This window comes from Manacus vitellinus, unplaced genomic scaffold (genome assembly GCF_001715985.3).
Source record: "Manacus vitellinus isolate BGI_N305 unplaced genomic scaffold, ASM171598v3 scaffold_69_pilon, whole genome shotgun sequence".
Lineage (NCBI taxonomy): Eukaryota > Metazoa > Chordata > Aves > Passeriformes > Pipridae > Manacus > Manacus vitellinus.
Genome location: NW_021940749.1, coordinates 1987577 through 2009083, shown reverse-complemented (window position 1 = coordinate 2009083; position 21507 = coordinate 1987577). Strand labels below are relative to the sequence as shown.

Below are 21507 nucleotides of genomic sequence, written 5' to 3'. Positions count from 1 at the left end.
TTGCAGGTAACTTGAAGTTATTTTCTTCTAATACTTACTCATCAATCTTAATTTCAGTACCACCATTTAGAAACAGAATCAGCTCCTATATCTTGTCAAAATATTGGAAGTTTGAGCAAAGACTGTATTCCTATTCTTTTGATTACATTGTTTCCAGACATGAATTTAAAGCCTTCATTTAAACAGAACTAGCCTTTTTAAAGACAGATTACAATGCTTCAAAATCAAGAGGATGAGATCAGTGGTCTCAACTCTCATTCTTTAAAAACACCCAACAAATCCAGCAATGAAAAGTGATCTCAAATCATAGCTACCTAAAAAATTCTATTACTCTCTACAAATATCAGCCTGAAAACCTGGGATGAGTGAGGACTCTTGTCCATTGGAGAGGTTCTCACAGCAGTTGTTTAGCTGTGCTGCAGCTCACAGATAGACCTTTTTGTGCTTTAATAGTAGTGACACACTTTTAAAATCTCTCACCCAGCTTCACAGTGTGGACTGGAAGGCAGTTCATGATGCTAAAGACTGTTACCTTAATAAGTCACCATTACTGAACAGGTCAGCCTTGGAATCAAGTTTTCAAGACAAAACAACAGAATAGAAAATAAAAATTTGAGTGAAGGCAGATGGTCTGTAGGGTAGGCAAGGCTGAAACACTTTGGGTAAAAAAGTTTGAAAATACTTTGATTTTAAAGAGCCTGGTTTAAACTCTGGGGAGAATGTTTGTTTTGTTGAGGGTGAAATTATTGAAACACTCATTTTGAAAAAAAGCTTGAGAAGGATATCTATCTTATGAAAAATAGTTAACTTTTTTCCTGTGTTGTTTTCATTCTCTTTTCACATACAGCAGTAAAATACGTAAATTACAGTAGTAAAATATCAGATTTGACAGTTTTCAAGCCAAATTTAAGCTAATGAAAAATGTGAAGAAAGTTATTTGGAAGTGAAGTAGTTTTTTTTAATTAAGTGTGTTTTGTCAAATCACACATTCTTAGGTTGCATTATCAAGTCATATGTTTTAAAGGCATTAACTATTTTTCATATGTTCTTTAATAAATACAGTCTAAAATCCCTCACTACAAACACTTTGACTTTTAAATCCTGACTGTCAAATGCGATTTTACATTAATACAAGGATTTTATATGTGCATACGTATCCACACATTATATTTATTAAATAAAATCTAACATTTGATTAAAGGTTTGACCACAAGATTTTTGACAGCTGCTACTGAAGTTCCTGTATGACCTCATTTACCCTGGTATTTTCATTGACTAGGTTTTTTTTTTTACTTCAGAGAAAATAACCTGATTTTATTATAATTTTTTTCCCATTTTGAAAGCAAAGCAGTGAGTTTAGCAGCATATCAAATTCAAAGAGCTGTGTCATTGCAGAACAAAAATGGGATGTTTTATCCTTCTCTTTCAGAGAACAACTCACAGGAGCACAGAAACCTGAGGGAAGAGGAGGCCCTTTGCTGATGTAGGGATGTTGGCTGAGCAGGGTAAAGTAGCCTTGGACTCCCCTGGAAAGGTAATCAATGTCCTCGTTTCAATCTTACAGAAGTTCTGCCATCTCATCAGAAACACAGGAATAAATATTTAGCTTCCTTCCTCTCCTCCCCTGCCACCATGACTCTCTGGATGCAGGGCGTTAGCTGTTGCATTAGTTTATTGATCTTTTAATGTAGGCTCTGACTTGCTTCAGGGGCGCTATAAATACCATATCGTGAAAGTCCTGCCATATCAATATTCATTTATTTTTATTGATTGCTTGCCACTGCTAAATTCTGGGGACTGAATTAATGTATGCTGAATAACTACTTCGATTAATGAAGCAAAAATTGGCTCGAACAACCTACACAAGCTACAGAAATGTTTTCTATTACAAAGATAATTATTTCTTTTTTTACAGTCTGCAATTAGTTTCATAATTTGACTTATCCTTGGGATGTCACTGGAAGACACAGAATAATGAAACAGAAGCTATTTATAAACTTTCATTATTTACAATATCATACAAGAACATCCTTACTATAAGTCCTTATTTAAACACTGGAACTAATAGGTGAATGTGACCAACTTCAAACATTTCAGAAGGTGAAATTTTAGAAGATTGATTTGAGGTGTTTCTTTTCTGTGTGACTGTTTTAGCACACAGAAAAAATACATCCATGTCAGTGTCTATTACTCATACACACAGATATACTGTTGGATGAGCTATAACACAAGGTGGGTGAATATATTCATGAGTGCTTATTCTGAAACATGGTCAAGGTGTCATAGTTGTGCTTTCTATTTCCTCCTTTGCACAGCAGGTTTCTCTTCACAGCACTTGTTTTTCAGGTACCAGTCAGTCTTTATATATTTGACATTTGACTTTTATTGAACTGCATCTTTTGCAAAAGATGGTTTTTTTCCTTTTCTCCTTGTTAAATGTAATGTAGGCCTCTTTTTTTTTTTTCTTTTTTCCTTGAGAATTCTTCTCTAAACCTTAAAGTCTGCTAGTAAAATCTTCAAAACTGTGATGGTATAAGAGCCAGGGTTTCTTTTGTTGGGGTTCTCTCCCCTGAGGCACCCATCTCTAGCTGTTATTTTTTTATTGCCCCATGATTAAATTATTTTGAATACCAGGATGTCAAGACTCTGCTATGGGAAAACTGAGACCAAGCCAGTAAAGAAACCTGGTCTGACTGTGTGAGTGTGGGGGTTTAAGTACCTAAGACTAATTTATTTTCATTTCAGAAATGGCATATTTTTTCTTTGCAGTATTTGTAAATGTCCTGGGCTCTTTTGACTAACCTGAAGCCATTTGTCTTTTAAACATACTACAAAAAATGCAGAGAATAATTTCGAATGAAAATCCAGAAGTTTGGGTGTGTGTTAACTTACCTGATTTGTTGGGCTGAAGTTCTGTAGGGTTTATGATAAGGCATTAGCATGAGAGATTTTATTATGCAAAGAAATAAAACCATCACACCTAAACTTTGATTTTATTTAGGTAGAAATCTCATGGGAGACATCAAAGAGTATGACTTGGGTTTTGTATACACGTATTTATAATATTACAGCCTATTTTAATGGACATTTTTCCAGTGGAAGATAAACTTGGTTTTAAAGTTTAAATGGAGAAAAACTTAGATAGTTCCTATGTATTTATTTACATTTTGTAATTATAATATTTAATTAATTTTTGCTATATTTTTATAGTCTTATATTCTTAATTTTTTTATTGTCGTTTATATGACAGTATAAATGATATACATTTCCATCCCTTAGAAGAGGTGAAATTATGTCCAGTTCATTCCTTTTTAGACCTGCCTGTTAAATGGGAATACCAAATGCCATTTTTCCCTTCACATGAAGTTGTTAGATTATATTGTCAAGCTGTAACTTATCTCTATATATAGCACAGGCATATATATGCCTTTAACTTATCTATATATATAGCACAGGCATAGGCTTACTGTTACTAGAGAAGTTATGCTGTGTCTTCTTCATTTGAACACAAAGATACAATGACAAATACAGAGACTGCTACAGGAAACTGTCCTTAGGCAGGGTTGAACTGATACAATGGAAGGACAAATGCTCATTTTGAAGATTAATTGTTGGGAATGCCCAAGTTTAGGAGGGATCCAACAAGACCCAGGCACATGCACTAGATTAACAAATAGAAACTGAAAGCTTTGGGACAACTTTTGAAACATTTTCTTTTCCAAACCTCACCATTTCAGTTTTCCTTAGATCAGCTTCCACCAGCTGCTCTTACAGGAGGTGATTTTCCGTGGCTAGTCAAACATCCACAGAGGAATCCATGTTGAATCTGCTCATGTTACACGTGTACACGTGATGATACAGCAAATGACACATCATCAAATGTAATGGTGCAATGTTGGCAGATAAAGCACATCCTATCTTGTAGTTTCTCCCCAGAGAGAAAATCCCCTGGACCTCCCCAAACAAGTCACTTCATATCAGATAAGAATGTGGTCTTTTGGCTTCTCAAGTATCTTAGTAATATGTGTGGTTATGACATCTAATCTTAGCTTATATCATTCATGCCTTAGTACATGGTATGATATATTGTAGTGTAATGGGATTGATACAGCCTGATTTGCAGAGCTCTCAGTGACAAATGGGTTTGGAAAATGGGTGAAGAAAAGGTCATTTCTTCGATATAATTGTCAAACTCTTTTCTACAAGAACAATTGGTTTAAAGGATTATCAAGAACTGAAGAGGATTTGCTGTCACATTAGATACAGGTCAAGAGTTTGCGAGTTTTAAAAGGTAATTAACATAAGTATTTTAAGTGGTATTCTGTGTATAAGAGTGGGTTCTGCTTCTGGGTGCATATAAACTCAAATCTGGCTTTGCAAGTGTAATTCAGTCACAGGGGGAAAAAGATGGAGCTGTTCTTGCAACAGCTTTGCAAAGCACAAATTCTCAACAGCCTCTACTTCAAAGAGAGAATACCTGGATCCCATTCCCCCAAACACAAACCCAGTGCTCCTGTTCTGGCAACCTGCCTGTTCAGCTGATGGCCATAGAGAACAGGGAGCTCTAATTCTTTCCCAGACACACACTCCCCTTTCAGCTGTCTTTTGTTCCTAAATCTTGGCCTGTTTTCAGAGAGAAAACTCTTGATTCCCTTCTAAATCCGTACTTGAATATGTACCCCAGGAAAAAAACCAAACCAAAACAAAAACCAACCAAACAAAACAACAAACCAACCATAGATAGGTTAATTAAACTTCTCTAAATCCTGTCACATTAATCTCTTTAAAGGAGAAAGTCCATGAATTCATCACTGATACAGGATGTACAGAGTTTAACTTTTATTTTGAAGTCTATCATTGGCCTGCTGAATAACATAAGGATTTGATTATCTCATGGCAGAGTTACCCCATTTATAAAGTACTGATAAAGATGTTACTTACTTTCTAAAATGCTTTCAGAGCTATAGTTTCTATGAGAGGATTAGTTTGTAATTCTGTCAGCAAACCTACTTATATTAATCAAACCCCCAATCATACCATCAGTCTTCTTAAATTTTGGGTTTAATTCTTTAAATAATGCCAGTTTGTTGCTCTGGCTAGGCACTGATGTGTCTCAGAAGCCACTCCATCTCTTCCCTGCATGTTGTGCTGTTCCTCCTCCCTCCTGTTCCTGAGTAATCCTCCTTTCAATTTTAGCGAGTCAGACAAATGTTTCCAAAACAATCTTTGAATGATGGCTTTGTAAGCAGCTAAGTGAAAAGGGAAATGTGCTGTGCAAAGCTTCTTTGTTTATTGCTTTTGCTGACTGCCTGAAAGTGAGGTCACAGTAAGCTCAGAGGGCTTGATATAAATGAAATAATTTAACAAGAAAATACATCTTCAGAAAGATGACACTGCAAAATGCCACACTTACCAATCTCACATACATACCTGTCATGGTTGTCATTAAAATGTGATTATGTATAAATGAAAATATACATGGCTTCCAGATTTATACAACTCAAGCATATTACTACTGTAGTTTTACATGAAAACAAATCAATCCAGCATCAAAATGAATGCATGAAAGCAAACAATTTCCGTTCCTGGGGTCATCACAACCTCACTGAGACTGGGAGGTCTTCCAATGATATAGAAGCAGAAAATGGTGGCAGCATTCTCTTAGTGCTGCTGGCAGAAAGAGGGATGGATTTTCAGAGGAAAGAGTTCTGCCATGTACCCTTTATGTATGTTCACTGATTCCTTTGGCTGTAAATGCCTTTACATCTGAGCAAAAACAATAATCGCTTTTAAAAAGTTCAAGAGCCATGTTAGCAAATATTTTTTCTATTGACCACAAATATAATCATAAAAAATTGGATAATATCTGCCATTCCTATGCCAGAAATCAGTAGAAGTTCTAAAATAGCAATCATCATACATTTATGCAACCAGATTAACCTTGGGCTCTGGAGTTTATGGCATTAATACCATTAATTTCTAATGAGCAATGTAAAAATACCTAAGATGACAGGAAAACAGGTTTTGTTATTTTTTATTATGTGCCATAGCAATGCAGAGATTTTTTTGGCTTATTTTTCTTGGATTTTAGCAGACAGTGTTATTCAGCCAGTAAAATGCGTGTAGGAAAGTGGATGCATGTTCCCACACTTTTTTTAAGAACAAAAATTACTAAGTTACAGTAGTCAAAAGTTGCTTCTGTATGGAGTGTGAAGAGTAACAATTTTTTTTTGCTGGTCTATAGAAACCTGTGCAGAAGAAATAATTGCTATCTTAGGTATTTAAAGGTAAAAAAAGCAGTTCTACGTTCCTGCTCCTCTCTGAACAAGCACTTAGCTGCTTTGCTGCTCTTTTATCCAAGAGAAATAACTTCCACTGTGATGCTGATTCTTTTTCTTTGACATTTCCCACTAGCAAGTGAGAGCATCATTCTCTCTCATTGCTTGGAGTACTTACATACATTCCTCCAGTGATCTGTTTTCATGACTTGTGCTTTTCCTCTGAAGCTTGACCCTTTTAACGAGACCTGTATGGACTAATTTGAATAAAAAAGTATCCCTGTCATTTTTCTGAGCCCCCACAAGTTTCTAACTTTTGCCTGCACTGAGCCTTGTTGCTAAACACAAAGCTGAAATACTATTTAGTAAATAATCCAATAGTGTACATTTTTACTTATTTTTACTAAGTTCTGGTTTGTGGGTGACTAAGCAAAAAAATTGAAACACAATTGGGAAAAAAAATCAACCCAGAAGGAGCAAAGTCTTGCTGACCTGTGCATTAAAATAGGACGGTTCTGAGTGGTGGCCTCAGGCAGATAATCATATGTGGAGTGATGGGAGTAGACTACTGGAAACATAATTATAAAAAATTGATGAGTTGCTAACATAATGCTATAAAACATCAGCTGCTTCAGTAGCTTTGAGAATACAGGAGACTTTGAAATATTGACATAAATATGCTTAGAGTGACTGTAAGGGATCAAAATCAAAAAAGTGGGGATAAAAAGCTGATTAAAGTGCTGGTAAAGTTCTTCTTTCAACTGAGCCGACTCTTATTAGACTGAATTGCTGTAAACAGTCTAGTGCATAAAAACAAAGCATAAGTGTAACTGAAACTACTTTTTGTAGCATAACCTCTTTTATTTCAATGTAAGTTAAGGACAGTTTGAAGAGCTGAAGTGGAATTTTTAAGAGGAGGGGTTTTGCCTGAATGTAAGTTTCAATGCTAGAATGTCAGTGCTAAACAGCTGGAGACAAGCAAACATTTCTGCAGACATTTCTTATGATTTTTGTTGTTTCTTCTTGTTGAGGGGGCCACAGAAAAAATGTCACTAAGGTTGCTCCGAACTGCTATAGCAAGATTAAGTTCCATTGTAACATAAATGGGATGTGTAAAATTTATAGGCCCTTGCTCATGTTTTCAGCATATGCAGAAAGCAGTTTCCTCGTATTATTTACAAGCTTAAGAAACAAAGTACCTTGACAATGTTATAATTGTTACAAAAATGTTACCATATTTAAGTTTTATCTGCTTGGGGTTTTTTTTGGTGTATTTCAGCTACAAGAGTAGGACACCTGCTTCCTTTATATGTGCAGGAACAGATCAAAGTAATTTTAAAAGCAGTATTTGTATATGATTTCATTAGCTATTATATATATATATGTACATATAAGGTATTCAGGCTTGGTTTGTACTCCTACTTAGAGACATACCATCACCAATCAGTGCACCACACCTCTCCCCAGCCTTGTGAGCTGCAAGGAAACCCCTGCAGGAATTCATCACTGCAATGAGCAGCAGTGTGAAGGCTGTGCCACAGCTGCACAAGGAACTGGGGTTTAGCCATTACCCCGCCAGTCTTGCTCTCTCCTGGCTTGCCACAGGTTTTTGCCCCTATCCTGGCTGTCAAAGCTGCTGAAAGAAAATTGGTTCTAGAGAGGAATTTGTGCCTTCTGGGTACTTGGCACGAGGCAGAGAATTCTGTCGTTCCTGGAGAGCTTAGACATCAGCACAGCAGAGGGATTGATCTGCTGGGGCTGGGTGTGAGCTGTTCTGTTGGTAAGGGTATCAGCATCCAAAATATAACCACAGTTGTAACGTTTTGATAAGGTGGGAACCCAAATAATGACCATCTGAAAGGTGCTTTTCAGACAAGGATTCCCTTTTACCATGCAGAGGTTTATAAGGTGTGATGCTTGCTTGGGAAATTGTTCCCTTTTCTCTGCCAATTTAAAGTGTACCCAATTAGTGACTGAAATAGAGCAATCAATGTTATCTAAAGAACTGGCCTACTCCTATTTCTCTTGGAGCAAGAGAGAAGAGGGGGGAAATTAGGTTAAAAAGGCAGTATTTTTGTTAGCTACAGGGTACATAAAAATTCTCGTTCATTTAAAGAAATAAACTGCGACTGTAACTTTGGATATTGTCTGGATGGGTATTGGTGGATGAAATTGGGGATTTTTTTCATGCTGTGGTGTTAGGAGTAGCTGTACTTGTTGGCACTGTATCACAGTACATTAAGTAAGTTCAGGTTACCTGTAATCTTTGTATCACAAATGATCCAGCATGGGTCATAAATTCTGTTAATGTGAGGTTGCCTAAAATAGAGAGGAAAATAATCAGTCATTCTCATAACCTGATCTAGCCTGGGTAATCACGAAAAAGGAGTTGTGACAGGAAGCAAAGGAAAACATGGTTCATTTAATCTTTTATAAATTGATAAAGTCTTGCAGCTTTAAAGGAATGACCCCTTTCAAAGCAAAATAATCAAATCCATCTCTTGTCAGTTTGGGGAGATTTATAATTGCAAGCGGATGATTTTTTAGCAATCCTGTCAGTCTGCTTTTCAGATCAATGCCAATGAAATATTTTGTTTACGATTTAACCTCCATTTCCCCTAGAATTTGTGACTTTTAATACCAAAAGTAGTTATGTCCAACTCTATTGATCCACTGGTAAATTAAATGGCAAACAAAAGCAATTGTATTATTTCATCAAAACGCTCTCAATCGGGAGCAAAATTCTTTATTAAAACAGGCTATGTAGCACTGAAATGAAAAGAAAGTTTCATTTCAAGAGTGATCTTTTTAAAAAGCAGAGAAAGACCTTCACATAGCTGGATTTATTTGATGGGAATAGTACAAAGGCAATAAAACTGAAATTGTATATTGAATTTCTTTTCCTTCATATAAAGACAAAAGACCCAAAAAGAAGGTGTAAAACTTACCTAAAATTCACATGTGATAAATTTATTCCAACAATGTATTTTCTGTTTTTTTCTTCAAGTAGTTAATGAATAACTTTTCTGTTTGGAATTATTGGGTTTATGTATTTTTATTTCCTGCCAAATCCTCTGAAATACTGTGTATAAATACAAATTCTATATAAGTTATATATTCACAGTGATGCAAGGACGTAGTGAACACTTGGATAAAGAGTTTCAGAAGAAAGAAAAGGGCAATCTGTTTAAATATAAACATTTTTAAGAGGGTATTTCCAGCGTGGAGTAAGTTAATATTTCAGCCACGTAGCAGATCAGAGAACCATAGAATCCTTCAGGTTGGAAAAGAGCTTTAAGATTATCAAGTCCAACCATTATCCCAGCACTGCCAATCCCACCACTAAACCATGTCCCCAAGTGCCACATCTACACATCTTTTAAATAACTCAGGGGATGGTAACTCAAGAGTAGACCCTCATCAAAACAAGGACACTCATATAAAGATTTATTCTTATGTGGTATTATAATTCTATAAAAGACTAAATAGTTAGCAAAAAGTAAGTGTATTTAATAGTAAACTGTGATTTTAAAGTGTTTTCTTGATCGCACTGACTTGAAGCACTTGAATCAGTACCACCCTCTTAACAAATTTCCAGAGTGTCAGACCTGTGCAGCTTGCAAAAGCTAGAGTTTATCCATCTGTAAATATCTTCTTTAAGATGGTATTGGCTATTTAAGCTTGAGGCAACATGAGAAAATTGATATTTTTATGATGAAATTCAACCTGCTACAAATAGAGCACCAGGACTCCTTTTAAAGGTAATCATCTACCTGTGTCTCTGCAAGCAAAATTATTGATGCAATGAATAAAAGCACTGTGGCATAAATAACACATTTGTATATCCCACATTTTAGATTCTTTTCACTTTTAGGGGTATGTTTTTCAACAGAAGCATTTATGCAGAGAGCTCACCTTTCAGGAGTAGGTATAGCCTACTGGTTTATTTTCTTTTGCTTCTCATTGTGACTTGTTCATACTGATAAAATCCTATTTTGTATAGCACGAGGACGAGAACATGACTTGGAAACTTGCAACTCTGCCCAGCACTATGGCAGGATGAAATGAAAATTTGTTCTTGCTGTTTCCACAGATCTTTTTGATGTGAATAATAAAGCCAATAGAAGGAACAGGATTGCTGTTTCACAGAAAATTTCGAGTTTTACTGATTTTTGTTTTGATCTAGATCTGCCTAAAGTTGCAATTTCAAATTTTCCTACTAATTGAGAACATGTAGAATTCTGATTCAAATCCACCAAAACATGTAATGAAGCAGCTCTCCTGCTTCATTGGCATTCTCTTCAGCTTTCCTGCTGCTGTTGGCACAGAAGCTGACAGGAATACCAATGTCACTGAGCAGGCAGGTTGTTCCCAAAATCTATAATTCTGGGCAGTTTATCCCAGAAGGGAACTGTACTTTGAGAAACACCAGCATTCAGATGGATTGACTGGAAACAATATATTGTGCTGTACCATGATCACAGATCTCAAATTTCTGCCATTAACAAGGGTTAATGCCCTTCAGGGATTCAGCAGGGTTTTTTAGAACTCTTCCTGGCATCAACAGATTTTATCAGTGTCACTGAAGGAGTGAATTGCCTCTGCTTAAGGCTCCCATGGTTTCTGAGCTCCAAGGCTCCAAGTCATTATAATGCAAAATATACAGGCACTGCTCAGGATTTGGAGATTTCTGTATCAGAACATGCAAATTTTCATTTATTTTTATCCTCTGCAGTGAACCTTTTGTCTCCAGTAAGGGAAGGAGCAAAGGTGGTGGCAGAGTGCCACCTGAAAATAGCCAACAGCCTGTTAATGTCATTTGCTCATATCCATGCCCCAGCTCTGACTGAGTCTACAGAGGCCACCTCATCTGCCCATATTTTAAATATTCATCTTCTCTAGTGTTCTCTAGGTCGTGGTTCCTCTGTGTTCCTTACTGGTATGTACCTGTTTGCTGAAATTAGATTTCAGAGAAAAACTGAAATACCTGTAGCAAAAAATAGCTTAGTCATTTCTGCAATCAGCCTCCCCACCTCTTAACAGAAACAAATTTAGGGCTGCTTCAGTGTAGGGAGAATCTTTTTTAAGAAGAAACCTGATACCAAAACAAGATTAAAGTTGACATTTTGACTGTAGGTCCTTCTAGCTGAGGAATAGATTATTAAAATACTTTTAATTACAAAAATCACTCAGGTCTCTTATACTACAAAAAGTACTATTTTAGAGGGTTGGGCAGTATACACTCAATGGAAGAGTTCACACGGATTAATCTGCCCACTGGGATGCCAGTCAGCCAATTTGGTTCTCTCAATGGCTTACCAAGTTCTGATATACTTAGTACTGAATTTGATCATCAAAGTCCTGTAAATCAGGTGGGATTGATACTCTTATAACAGCTCCACTTGTTTTTCTTTTTCCTTTCTTTAATTAAATAAGAGAGTTAGTGAAATTGCATTTTCTATCTTTGCTGTGCAGACCCACAGAGCAGGTATAAAGCTGTCTTTGATGTGCTTGCTACGAGTTCACGATTTTAATCTAGCCAGATGAATTGCACACCTATATATTTTATGACAGTCACAGTAGCCAGCCTGCAGGAGCTGCTTGAGAAGCATAAATTAGCCATATGCCAGGGGGTTTCATTAACAAACATCTTAATATGAGCATTGATCTCGCTGAACGTGGCACCTCGGCTGTAATAACAATGTTCAAGTTGCTCTATTATGCTTAGATGTGCATTTTCCTCTTCAGCAGATAGTAGAGTTATTGAGCCTTCCACAAATAAACCATGTAAGAAGCAGCTAAGTATGTTAAGAGCCAGCTCCTGGTCTGCTGGAAATTAGTGTGGATTTGCTGACTTCAGAGGGGAGGTTCCTGCCATCCCTGTCCCTATGAAAATACAGGCAAGCAAGTAGCCCTGTCAGCTCAGGTCACACCGTGAGGGCCCGTGCTCTGCTCAGTGTGGCAGCTGCAGTTGAAAAGGAAGTATCTGTGTGTAGACAGGACTTGAAAGAGCTGCAGAGCACTCTGATAGTGCTCAGATAATGCTCTGTGAGCTGGGAGCACTATCACAGACCATTCAGAGCAGCAGCATATTTGTAATTTGTGTGCATCACACTTGACCACTGTGGGATCCGAGACAAATGTCTCCTAGCTGAATGCTAACCTGCTCTGATCCTATGCCATTAATACTGGTGTAGACATATAGACACACATTTTATCCTTAAATATAAGACTGATATTTTAATAATTAAAGCTATAACACTTAAAAAAAAAGTAGGATACTCAAAAGCTCGGAGTCCATCTGTTTAAATCAAAGATGCAGAAGTTTAGAGTATGAAATTCTTTTGGGCAGTTTTCAAAAGGGTAATTTCGTGACCAATAATTAACACTTCAAGTTAGATAAACTAAAATAAGGAACATGGTATAATTTTAAGAAGTAAAAGCTAATTGCCTATTAAGGGTCAGGGAGCAAGAAGAAATTCCTTCACTGCTAACATCTCACAGGTTGCTTAGAGGTAGATGATGGGATTCCATCAAGGAAATCATCATCCTTCTTTCTTTATGCCCTATATAGACCTTGACAGTGGATCATAGGACTTAGCAGGGACATTTATAGCTCTTCAAGACAGATGGAAGCAAATCTGTGGACTTGGTAGCAAGTATTGTAGCCAACACAGGAGAATCCATCACTTGGATAAGTGAGCGACCTATTCTTGCTTCCCACTCTCTTCAATAAGGGCTTGACAGACAAGAATTCGTGCTATGTGGTGCCTAAACTATAAAAAGTTTACTGGAACTGTTGGTGAGTAATCGAGCCTTGGTTTGCACTATTTCCTGCAGTGTCCAATGCTCTGCATGTTACAGTTCTGTTCCCCTGATATCAGACTTTGCCAAGAGAACAATCATTTAAAAATGGGCCAGTTGTCTGACAAACATTAGCAAATCCACCCTTTCCTCTGTAGCTAAAAAGACAATTATATCTTAAAAATCATACAGTATGTTAACCATAATGCTGAAATACTACCACTCGGCTTTAAGAAAAGAACATTAAAATATTTCCTTATATGAGCATGCACACACCCACCTGAACTTATTTGCAATGTTCCTCATGCAGATAAATCTCTTGCCACATCCAGTGCTCGTTAACAGTTCCAGATTTCTCAGAAATCAATAGTTATTCCAGAGAAAGCAGCTGGATTTGGAATGGGATCATTTCATTTCTTGAAATCAGAACATGAAATCAGTTAGTCGCAAAACAATATTTACCACTTTTTGCAATCTCTGTTTCTGATTTCTACTCTGCTAAATTTCTAGATCTGAATTTCAGTGGATAACTTTTGTTTGATTCCTTACTGGGATCTGTTCTCCAGTTAATGTGCTGTGTCATGAACTTAAGGACATACGCCATCAATTTATATTCATTATTTTTCAAATAGTGGAAAAAAAGCCTAGGCAATATTCAGCCTACAAGCTTCTTTCCAATTTTATCTTGCTTATTCTGATATGTTTCCAAAAATCACAACTCAGTTGCATATCAAGATATTCTCAAAATTACAAAAGAAGCTACTAATAGTTTGGAGACATTTTCAAATCCTTATAATTCCACCACTTAGAGAGAATAATTTTACAGGGATATCAGTGTTTCCATGATTTCTGAACCTGATACAATGGAATATATCCCAGAGTTGTTAATCCAGTTTTGCAGATGGATAGAAATTATAAAAATATTTTTAAATGTCTTTTACACCCGATGCTGATTCATGTTCATCATGTTATCTGGGTAGTTGGCTGGAAGCAAATAGTCAGTTTTGCATTAATTTGTGAACAAGCAGCATTAGCAACTGCAAATGATGCTAATGATGCAAATGTAAAAAATGCTTGTTATGAAATTAAAATCTCTGACAGTGTACCAATATTGGATTTTGAAATATTCCTGATGCAGCTTTGTTGGTGTCTGGAAAATGATCTAGCAAAGATTATTGCACTTTCAACTGTAATAACAGACTAATCATTCAGAATATTTGCTGCTTCCCTCTGTAATTTCTTCTATGCTACAGGAGACCTAGTGGTGAATTTAAAAGGAAATAACCAATCTTGTTAGGTTTTCTGTCACTCTCATATAATTACCATGAGCAACTGTTTTTATTTTTCTCTAGATGTCATTATATTGCTTTACAAAAGTCTGTGCATTTTATAGATACAAAAACATTTGAAGAATTCTGTTCTTTCATGTTATGCTGGAATTGGTTTTATGTTTTTATGTTTTATATCCAAAAGGGCAGGATGAGCAGTTGAGAAGATTCAAATACTGGATTTGTGTTTCATTAGTGGTTTATCCTTATAAACTAAGTTTCTTCAGGCTGAGTTTTATGCTGAAAACAAGGTGTAAGTCAACAATACTTTGGTTACCATTGCTTTGAAAAAAGTTTGGTTGGTTCATTCATCCCGTTGCTCATTCAATGACTGAAAAAACTATTTCCCTTGAAATGATGGGTATGTGATAATCTAATGAGGAAAGTAATGTACTTCCATTTTGGTTTCTCATTAAAATAGTAGAAATAGAAGGGACGGAGGAAAAAAATAAATTTAAGTCTATGCTTCATTTTGGTTTGTGAGCATTGGGAAAAAATCCATTTAAAATTTAATTTTCCCTTTTTTCTCCTTCCTTTTAGGCCTTGAAGGAAATACTTACCTTTCCAGCCAGCAGGTAAGAAATAAATATTCATACAGAATTGAGGAGGCAATATAATAGGTCTGTAACAGCAGTTGTCTCCATCTGTTGCATTCTGCTCATTTTACATTATAATTTTCCTTTAGTATGGAGTTGCTGTACTTTTGCTTTCTGATCACACACCTTTACTCTGGATAGCATCTTGGATATGAAGACAGATACAGCTTGTGATGGAGATAAAATCCTGTCTATGCTTCCTTTTTGAGCCCTGATAGCAATTCCTGAGGATTTACTAGTTACTTTAATACCAGTTTTTAATCAGCCAAACTTGCAAACAGACTAAGGAGAAAAAAAAAAGATACAGTGTAGTAATATTAAATGTTATTAAGACAACACAATCAAGAGAATATTGAGACTTACCAAACTAATAAAGTGATTTTTATTGACCTCTGTAGTTCATTTTCTGTACAGATTCTAAGCAGAAATAAGGAGTTCTTATGGCCTACCAGCAATACCCTGTGTTGTTTTAATAGTTCTCTGAGGTTCACTGAAAACAGGAAAGCCAGAGAAGATCATAGGGTTAAACTGCAAGTTTTCCTTTCATTCTTAAAGTTACCAAGTGAATGCTTCTCATAAATTTCTGTGTTACTCTGTTAAATATATTGGATGAATAACCATTTTTTCCCTGCAAATCTTTGAAGTATGAGAAGTAGAGATAATTTTAAAACTATTTTCTCATACCAGTGAATGGTATGAGGTATGTCATGTGAGGAGTGCTGGCAGACTTCGTGTATTAAATCTGACCTATCAGTGAGTTATTTGCTGGGAATTTATTGTAAGGAAAAATGAATACAAGGGAAACCAACCAGTAATATTTTCTAGGAGAATCATGATTTCTAGGATTCACAGGAGAATTGTGATTTAAAATTCTTACCTGTGGGAAGTTGCCACTTCTTTGTGTGTGTGATTTACCTTGACATTTTCTCAGATCTGCGCTTGTTACTTGTCCTAAAATCCCAAAATGGCAAATAATATTTTTAAGCAATTTTTCTGTTAGAAAGATGAAAGAGGAAACCTTTCTGCATGATACAGATTAGGGATAGGAATGCTAAATAACTCTACAGCCCTTCAAAGTTCAGTCTTTGAGCTTTCTTTGCCAATAAAAGGCATTTTGCTGGTATTCTCAGTAAAGCCGCCCAAAAATTATATCGATGCAGATATAAATAAATACTATTAATGCTTTAATCCTCTATCAGAACTCAACTTTCATAGTCTGCAGGTGGAATAGCACCACAGGAAAAATTGCAGATTAGAGTTATGACTGGAAATTTAAGCTTTGAAATAAGAGGTTGTTGGCAGATACACTGAGCTTCAAAGGTACTGTACTCAGTGCTGGGAAGCTGGCAGCTGAGATTTCAATGAAATATGTGGAGAAAATAATATCAAATAATATGATCTCTATATACTTTTACAACACAAGCACAAATAAAAGATTATTCTCTGATATTACAGTGTGAAATATAGAAGGTAAAGCTGAGTACAATATTCTGGCAAGTAAACAGGCAGAGGAGACAATCTTACCTGAAACCAATGTATCAGAAGGTGTTTCAAACCTGTAGAATTTGGAGAGATCAAGGTTCTCCAGGCACATTCCTGTGCTTCTCTGCAGTACCAAAATCTAACAGAAAAAAGAGCTACAGCAAGTAACATCTAAAAGTATTTAAACATATTATTGCCTTATGGGTACATCTGTGATTAAGAATGACAAAAACACTTGAAGGAGAAATATTCAGAAAGATACTTTCTGTTCAAATCTTAAAATTAGTAATATTGTTTCACACTGGAATTTGGGAACTACGAGTTTCACTCTAAATGGCGCTGTGGTTGTGCTCTGTAGTTCTCTGGGAACTCAAGGAATGCTAAACAAAACTCTTATTCACCAGTCTGCAGATAGGGTTGGCAAGTGTCTGGTAAGGTCTGCTTGCTGACCCCTCATCAGCCTAATTACAGGAGGTCAGAGCAGGGACAGCATAAATTGATAATTATTTACATACAACGTTGCAGGATAATTGCTTGGGTTACACTGTCTGTCAAGGTAAGTGTTGGAAGTGCTTGAATGGCAGTGAATATTCTCAAGCATACATTTTTTTTCCTCTTAAGGATCTGATTCAAAGCACATTAAGGTCAGGGACCGATGAATTTCAGTAGGTTTGGTATCAGGATCTGAAAAGTGCAGGGTGCCTGAATTTATCTTTCTTTTTTTGGAGGAAGTGCACAGCACACTATGAGCAGGTGATCTCTGATATGGCCCTCACCAGAGGGGCAGTGTGTTTGCTCTGCAATTCCCTTGTTTCTTTAAACTTCTCTATGCATTTCCACATGCATTATATCCATTAATTTGTTTATTATTTCACAAATGAAGCATTGTCTTCTCTACAAGGATTGCCATTTGCAGAGAATCTTTCTTCTCAATGTATTTCTCTTCTATTTCCTTAAGCACCACTCTTACCTGCTGTGTTGGACCCAGACCAGTGCCTCACATCACAAAGGTAAATTAATGCATTGAAAATGCATAATGTCTCTTCCCTACATTCTTAAAATCATGGAGAATTTTTATGATCATTGCTTTAAAGCTGAAGAATGTGCATTGGTTTGGTTTTTTTTTTCCTCACTAAACCACTTATAAAGATGGAGTTTAATGTTTGCTTGACAGTGCTTCTGGAGACAGACAGGATGTGGGCTTGTACAGATTCAGAATATTTTGAGCAATTGAATCCACTTTGGCTTTAGATAAAGGTATGTAATGTAAAGAATTTGGTAATGTTCATTCTTATTTTTAATTTAAGTTAATATTTCTGAGTTAAATATAAGTTACATAAAAAATGTCCAGCTGTAACCTCTACCATTGAGAAGATAGGAATGAAAAACCTGAACTATAACAGAGATTCCTTCTGCAAGCAAACTGCAAAGAAAAATCATGTCAGTTTGATGTAGCCTGCACAGTTGTCATCTGAACATTCCAAAGTAATCACACTTTGAACTGTTCCTGAGTTGTAGCACCGAAATCCAAAAAACTGGGATGCAGGTAGGTGTAGGTATTTCGCAGGATATTTGGAAATACCTTATTCTCATGCTCTTAAATGAATAATGTATTTAATGACAGAATGAGTTTTACTCCGAAAAAAAAAATTAAAATATTTACTGAAATAGAGTTTACTACTGAAAAAACATTCTTTTCTTGATAAATACATAGCTGTCTTCTTACCAGCACACAAGAGAGCACTCAGGGCATTTCTCTAAGCTATTAGTGACTTCATTGAAATGGACACTGAAAAGACTACTGGTTTAGCTCCTGTAAATGTTTTTAGTTAAGAGTAGGGAGACAGGTGAAACTGGAAGAATTACAAGAAAAGCTATTTATTAGCATTCATGTTATAAATTGTTGTCTCTGTGCATGACATATTTGAGAACAGTGTTTTCTTTCCTTGGAATAGCAAAATCCAAATGCAAATGTGAAAGAGGAAAGAAAGCATTCTAATTCTCTTTATTTGCCTCTACTGACAAAGCTTAGTTCTTGATGATCTGAGCAGTTTTACAGTTAAGAATTGGTCTCCAATATTAGTAAATTCAAGGAGATTCAGATTTGCCAGCTGGCACGTTCTGAAAAATTGGGTCATATAATAGCATGGTGCAAATCCTCAAACCACCTCAGTATAAAGTTGTGACAGATGCTACCTCTTCTCTAACACCAAACATCTCATGGCAAGCACTGTGTGAAACAGAGAACTTTCCCTGGGTTAGTCTGATCTGTGTTTATCTCTAATGGCAGCTGCTAAAGTGCCTTGGCTAAATAAACCCTTGGTGCAAGTCAAAATGGATCCAGATCTGATCTTCTGTTCTTTTGGACGTACTTTTCATGTGTTTGCTGTTTTAATGTTTCAGTCCTTGTAGAGAATTTTTTAAGGAACAGAATTTTTACAAAGCAGTTCATTTTTCTTCTTCTTCTTCCTGGCATGAAATATTCTTAAATTAGACCCATTAAAAATCTACTGTGTTGCTGAGAGTGCACATGCTGGAATTCTTTTCCCCCACTAATGTGAAGTGGGAGAAGCAGGAGTATCATTATATTTAATGGATTGTGGGAAATATCCTCAACTACCTCCCCAGTTTACAAAGCAAAATGTAACCGTGTACAAAACCATAATAAAAGCAATCTGGCTGCAGAAGGCTGTAATAAAAGCATGATAAGTGAAATCCAGCTGCATATCACCATGACAAGTAATTCCTAACTGAATTCACTGATCCAAACTCTGCCCTCCTTTGTAAGACAAACAAGACATTGAAGCTGTCCTGAAGGCTCTGACAATGTGCTGGTGGTAGAATTTCACTCAGGAGTAGGGACTTTCTAAAGTGTGAGACTTATATGAATCAAAACCATGCTTGTGCTGGAAATTCTGGGATCTACAAGAATTTCCCTCCTAAATCCACATATTAAATCCTTCTGTTAAAAAAGAAAAAAATGTTTATTAGCAAGCCAGTACTGTCTTCCTTCCAATTATTCTTTAAAACATTTTTATTATACCTAAAAGGTCAGAGAACTTTGACATACTTACCTGTTTCACGGTGTACAGTGAGTTGTATGCATTGAAAGATGCAAGATTATCATTAGTACTATGACCCATGCTGTGAAAATACATTCTAAGTGACAAACATCAATAAAACAATATTGGATTGGAGTCCTGATAATTTTATAGTTTTAATTTTTTTCTATGAGGAAGCAGGTAAGAGGAAGTTTTGTGAAATGTATGTGAATCATCAACCAGCACAGGAACAATTAGGTCTTATAGGATTAATTCTGTCATAAGGCCCATTTTCTCTCTCTTGTTTGTCTGTCTGCATACCTGAATGAAAGTAATAGTGAGAAGGGTTACAGAAGGCAATTACCTAGAAATTTTTAAAATCTTAAATCAAGAGAGATTAGCTGGATGTAGGGAATAAATTCCAGGCTGACTCCCCTTATGCAAGACATCCTAATGAAGTATTGTTTCATAATCAAGTGATGACAGAAAGGATTGGTTTCACCCAATGTAAACCAAATGTATTTTAAAACATACAGTTATTTTACAAAAGTTTAGGTGTTGCCTGCTTCATTTTCTCTTTTCAAAGTCAAAGGGAAAATTGCCATGCTGCATCACAGTAATTCTTGTCATTGAACTAATTATTACAGTGGTAGTGTAGCAGTAGTCACTGTTTGAGCAATTTCTGGCCAATTTATCAATATCAGAGTCTTAATAGTTTGATTAAAACCAGAGGCATATGTCAAGTGGGACCCTAATTTTCTTCCTAGATGATAATAGACATTTGCCAAAATGGCTCAACATCAGATTTTTTTATTGGCAAGTTGAAAACGTGTCATAATGAGGCACGAAGCCAGAGACTCCGAATGAGCTGGCAGAATGACAAAAACCAGAATTATATTTAAAGCAAAGAGAATAAAGCTTCTTCTGGGTGAAAGATCAAAATTGTTTCTGGCATAAAAAATACCTGTTGCCAAGGAGGTGTAAATCCTGATCTCTGCTCTTACTGTGTCCAAGGGCAGTCATATCTAAGACTGAAACAAATTGGTTTGTGGATGTAGATAATACAGTAATGCAGATACACATACAACAGGCCCCACCAAAGCATCTTTGGGTTCTCCATTCTCCTATTCCCAACTTCCAAAGCATAGTGGTTTTATCTGGCCCTTGACTTTACATCTTGGAGGATAATGAAGATGCAATGTTCTGGCTTGCCAGTCATTCCTTGGTCTTGGTTCAAACCTGAGAGAACAGGGAGGGTGGCAGGAAGGCAATGATCATCCACTTTCTTGTAACTGTTCCCTTGGGATTTGAAAGCAGACACAATCCTGCCTATCAAAGAATCCTTTTATCAGGCACAGGCAAGCTGAACATGTATTGCCCTCTAAAAACAGATATGTGCCTTTATGTTGTTTTATACAGACAACAATGTCAAGATAACATAAAGCAAACTAATATTGCTGAAAATGACACAGTCATTTCTAAAGACAAGGCATCTTTGGGGTCCAAATGCTGAAATTCAAGGAGAAAAAGATGAGAGTTTGCATACTGGTGAAGATTTTGATTTTGATTTCAACAGCAAGTGCAATGAACACGTCCAAAAAAAGTTTCTGTCTTGAAATATGCAGTTAATCCAGTTCCTCACCTCTGTTTCCCAGTCACAGCCTTTCCCAATTAGATTTCTATTTCAGTACTGTTTCTATAGCAAGGAACTTGCATAAAAGAGGAGTGGGAGATTTTCAAAGTACCCATGCTAATTAGGTGTCCAGCTCTCATTGATTTTGAATGGGAGCTGGGTCCTTCAGAACTCTTTATGCCTTTGAAAATGTCTCCTGTAATCTCTCCCCACTCTCTTTGTGCAGCCTCTGGCGTTCAAAGGCTTCCAGCCCAAAGAAGAGACAGCACATGATGCCTGGTCTCCATTACCCTTCCTGTCAGAACTAATATTTACAGCTGGAAGGTTTCAAAAGGATAGCCTATA

The 21507-nt window shown here is 36.3% G+C and overlaps 1 long non-coding RNA gene across 1 annotated transcript in view; it reads left to right on the top strand.

The window, feature by feature from the left end:
* Positions 1–14948: 14948 nt before the first annotated feature.
* Positions 14949–21507, top strand: part of LOC108641550 — a 25161-nt gene continuing 18602 nt past the window's right edge. Inside the window, exons 1-3 of the long non-coding RNA XR_001922077.1 lie at positions 14949–14985; positions 17447–17498; positions 17663–17745. This is a non-coding gene — a long non-coding RNA (uncharacterized LOC108641550). The remainder of the gene's footprint in view (positions 14986–17446; positions 17499–17662; positions 17746–21507) is intronic.